Source organism: Antechinus flavipes, chromosome 4 (assembly GCF_016432865.1).
Source record: "Antechinus flavipes isolate AdamAnt ecotype Samford, QLD, Australia chromosome 4, AdamAnt_v2, whole genome shotgun sequence".
Taxonomy (NCBI): Eukaryota; Metazoa; Chordata; class Mammalia; order Dasyuromorphia; family Dasyuridae; genus Antechinus; species Antechinus flavipes.
In genome coordinates, this window is record NC_067401.1 from 481558949 (window position 1) to 481564060 (window position 5112).

Consider the following 5112-nt stretch of genomic DNA (forward strand, 5'->3'; position numbering starts at 1 on the left):
TCCCCTGTCACTGCAATGTCCCTGACCTCTCAGATTCAGGTCATCTGGCCAACCTTGGATTTTAGACAATACTTTTCTTTCCTGTGCAATGGTAAATCTTTCCTCTCTACAATAATTGCCTCCCAGAACTGTGGAGAAAAAAAAATGAATGAAGGAAAGGGAGGAAGGAAGGAAGAAAAGAAATGAAAAAGAAAGGAAGAGAGAAAGAAGGCAAAAAGGAAGAAAAAAGGGAGAAAAAAGAGGGAAAGAAGAGAGAAAGGAAAAAAGGGAAAGAGAAGGAAGGAAGGAAAAAGGAAAGAAAAAAAGAAAGATTTCCAACAAATGAGCCTCCCACCCTGCTTCCCTGAGTTGCTCAAGGTGATGCTCCCCTTGCCATAGAGGGCTGTGTACAGCAGACCCTACTGCCCTTGCCTAGGTTTGTTTAATGGTGTGAATATCAGGAGGTGTGAGAGCAGTCTCTAGTGGCTGGGATATGTGCTACAGCTCTCAAATGTGTGCAACGGTACAGGGCCCTGGATTCCCAAGAGGACGTTCGATGGCTATCTGTTTCTGGTTCTCGGATTGCCTGCCACCTTCCAAGTTTAACTAGCTTTGGGTTAATTAACGCTAATGGGGATAGCAGAACCTCAGGGACACCAGCAAAGGGAGAACAGGACCCGATGGCAGGGCTAGATTTCACATTTTTATTTAAACATACACACTGGTTTTTGAAATCAGGAACACTTGATTGAATTTCATTTAACTGATGACTTCTTCAGTTCAGCCCTGATTCTACAAACTCGACTGGTGGCGAGGGTGTAATTCACCTGCCCACGGGAATCAGAAGCCCAAGGCCTCCCACTGGTTGGGTGTGATTAAGGTGGGCCACCTTCGGAGCTTCTGGACTTTCCGCAGAGTCTGAGGGGTTTTTTACTATTTAGCAAGGATGCTATGGAAACTGAATCCTATCCTTCAGTGGTCTTCAAACTTTTGTTCTCAATATCTTTATCCTATTAAAAATGATTGAGGATCTGTCCAAAGAGGTTTTGTTTTTGTGGTTTATAGTTATAGATGTTGATCACATTAAAAATAAAAACTAATTATGAATTTGTAGACTCTCTGAAAGGATTTCAAAGATTTCCAGGATGCTCTGGACCAGACTTTGAGAACCACTGCAGGTGATCACACACAGGTTCTGGCCCTGATTCAGTTCAGAGCCCCAAAGTACCCAGAGATCCTGAGTGACCTAGCTCTTAGCCCCTGATTGAACCACCTGAGATTCCTCTGAGTGAGCGAGGAAGCTCTGTTCTTTTCCCACCGGACTGAATTCTTTTGGACTTTTCCTCCATATCCCTGTGTGTGTAGGTACCTTCTTCCCCTCTCCTTTTAAGCTTCTTTTTATGTCTTCCCCCATTAGATTGTGAGCTCTTTGGGGGAAGAGACTATCTTTCTTTTTTGCATTTACAACCCCAGTGCCCAGTGGTCTTTTTCCAGTTCTCTTCCTCTTCATCTTCCTCCTTCTCTTTATCTTTCTTTTCCTCCTCCTTTTCTTCATCTTTCTCCTTCTCCTCTTGCTCTTGGTCTCTTTCCTCCTCCTTCTCCTTCTCCTCCTCCTCCTTTTCTTTCTCCTCCTCCTCCTCCTCCTCCTCCTCCTCCTCCTCCTCCTCTCCTCCTCCTCCTCCTCCTCCTCCTCTCCTCTTCCTCCTCCCTCTCCTTGTCCTCCTCCTCCTCTTCCTCCTCTTCCCCTCTTTTTTCCTTTTTTTTTTTTTTTTTTTTTTGAGGGGAGGCCATCAGGATTAATGACTTGCCCAGGATCACACAGCTAGTGCCTGAGGCTGGATTTGAACTCAGGTTCTCCTGCCTGCAGAGCCCATGCTCTATCCACTGTAGCTCGTTGTAATTGTCTCTGTCCCCATTCATCTTAGCATATCTGCACTTGACACTGTCATTCACATTCTGCTCCCTTGACCTGTTCATTCGATTGCTGTCTCCTACCTGCTCATTCTTTCTTAGTCTCTCTTGTCAAATTTTCCATCATGCCTGCTGACAGGGTTTCCTCCAAAACTCTTCTGGGCTCTCTTCCTTTTTCTATCGAGACTTTCATGTACCGATCTCATTGGCTCCTGTGGTCTCAATCATCATCTCCAAGCACATGACTCTCAGACGACTTGTGTCACCTCAACATCTCTTCATACCTTAAGTCTATAACTTCCATTAGACATCTCAAACCCGAGGTGCCATTAGACATCTCAAACTTGATATGTCCAAAACTGAACTCCTTATCTTTCCCCCCAAAGCCTTCCCCTCTCTTAACTGTGCTAGCATTGTTGAGGGCATTGCAGTCCTCCCACTTACTCAGGCTCCAAATCTAGATGTTGTCCCCGATTCCTCAGTCCTTCCTCCCGCTGCCCAGCCCTATGTGCAGTCAGCCATAGAATCCTATCTCCCCCAACACAATCACCAACCTCATGCAGACCCTTATCACCCTGTGCCTGAGCCATTCCAATAGCCTGTTTGATAGTGTTCCTATTTCCAGACTCTCCTTAGTTCTGTCTAACCTTCACTTAGATGTCAAATTGATATTTCTAAAGAATTTGAGCACAGCACATGCCCCTAGTCCTCCACCTCTCCCTCCCCTTCAGTCAACTTCAGTGGCTCCCTATCAACTTCTAGTATTAAATGAAAATCTCCCATTTTGCTTTTAATGTGCTTCACTACCTTTCCAACCTTCTTGTGTCGTGTACTCTGGGATACAATGACCTCAGCCTCCTTGATGGTCCTTGTCCTTGGGACTCCAGTCATTTTCATTAGTTGTCACTCATACCTAGAATATTCTCCCTCCACATTTCCACTTTTTGTATTCCCTGGATTTCTTCAAATCTTAGCCAAGATTTCTGCATGAAGCCTTTCCTATTCCTTTCTTTAAAAAAGAGAGAAGTAATTTTTTTTTCATTTAGCAAAATACACATCTTTTCTCTCATCCTACCCCCAATTGAGAACCAAAGAAAAACAAAACCCTTGTTCTCATACATGCTAAAAGTATGCATGGTCAAACAAAATTAATTTCCATATTGACTATATCTTAAAGAAGACATTCTCTCTGTCTCTGTCTCTGTCTCTCTGTCTCTCTCTGTGTCTCTGTTTCTGTTTCTATCTCTCTGTTTCTTTTTGTCTCTGTCTCTCTCTGTGTCTGCCTCTCTGTCTGTCTCTAAATTAATCTCACTCATGAGGGAATGAGAAAAGGGAGAAGAGAGATAGGATAATTAGAGGGGGGAAAGGTTAAAGATGGGATTAGTTCCAAGAAAAACAAACTAAGAATATGCAAAATATTTATAGCTATTTTAGAGGTGGCAAATAATTGAATGCCCATCAATTGAAACACAGTTTAACAAATTATGGTATATGAATGTGTGATGGAATACTCTTGAGCTCTAAGAAATGATGAAAAGTGAAGTGAGCAGAACCAAGAGAACAATTTATACAATAACAACAATATGGTAAAGACAAATGGCTTTGAAAGGTTTAAATAAAGAAAGAAATGTATATGATGTATGTAAATGTATATATTTTTATACATCTCATTTTGTTCTGAAAGCTTCACTTTTCTATCATGTGGTGGTTAGCATGTTTAATAATAAATCTCTGTAACTGTGATTGATCATTATGCTGATCAGAGTTCCAAATCTTTAAAGTTATTTTTACCATATTATTTTCATTATATAAATTGTTCTCCTGATTCTGTTCACTTCACAGTGTTTCAGCTCACCATATTTAAATATAAGCAGTTTATTATCGTTTATTCCCTTTTAATTGTTAAAACCAGCTTTCCTGTTTACAATTTTCTTTTCTCTTCAATGTTTCTATGTGGTTCTGGTCTTCAGAGACACTCGGAAGTTCTTTATTTTATTAAAGATCCATTTCCTCCCCTTTTTGTCAGATTGTACTTGGCTTTCCTAGGTATGTTATTTTTATTTCTAAGTCTATATATAGTTTTTATCTTTAAGAATATCATATTCCAAGCTTTCCTCTCTTTTATAGTTTTGGATGCTAAATCATGGCTCCTCAGTACTTGAATTCTTTCTTTTAACTGTTTCTGGTGTTTTTTGCTTTGACTTGGAAGGTCTGAATTTTGTCTATAATATTCCTGGGAGTTTTCATTTTGGAGTTTCTTTCAGAAGGAAATCAATTAATTCTTTCTATTTCTCTGTTATCCTCTTATTCTTAAAGAACCAGGCAGTGTTCTTTAAAAGTTTCTTGAAATATTATGCCTAGGTGCTTTTTTGGTCCTTATGGCCATTTGGTTCAATGATTCTTAATTTTTTTCTCCTTAATCTGTTTTCTAAGTCAGTTTTTTTTCTTGTTACATTTTCTTTTTGTTTTTAATCTTTTGGCTTAACTTTAACATTTTTTGTGGCCTCAAAGAATATTTAACTTCGGTTTGGTCTATTCTATTTTTTTGTTGCTTAGGCAAAGTTTTGTAGCTTTTGTGGCAAACTGATAATTCCCTTTTCAATTCTTTCTGTCACTTCTCTTCTAATTTTTGGTCTAATTCTCTCATTTCATTTATGTTTTTAACTTATTTTTAAACTTTTGCTTCAATTCTTTCAGAAATTCTAGCTGAATTTGTGGCTAAGTTGTGTTTTCCTTGAAACTATACTTATGGGAATTTTGTAGTCATCCTCTTCTGGGATTACATTTTGAGTATCCTTGTCACAATAATAGCTTTTTATGGTGAGATTATTTTTTTCTTTTTGTTTACTCATTCTTCCAATCAAATCCATGAGTTTGAACTTGATTTGAGGGGTATTTTCTGTATACTTCTGAAAGAACGTCTTGGGCTGGTCCTATTGCTACTTTTTTGAGAATATCAAGTGTTGTGTTATTCCAGAATCATAGGGCTAACTCAGGCTGGAGACCTCTGGGCTTTTAGCACTTTTACAGGAGTCTAATCCAGGATAAAGTCTGATCACCATCCTCTGGTCTGAGATCAACATATTCTTGACCTGGGTTTGGGTCTGAGCAATAATAAGTAGTTGTTGTATTCAGCTCTCATCAGCCAGCTGGGGAGTTCAGTTGCTTCATAACTGCAGACCTATAGTCTCCCCTTTGTTCTGGGATTCCTGTGCTGGTTCC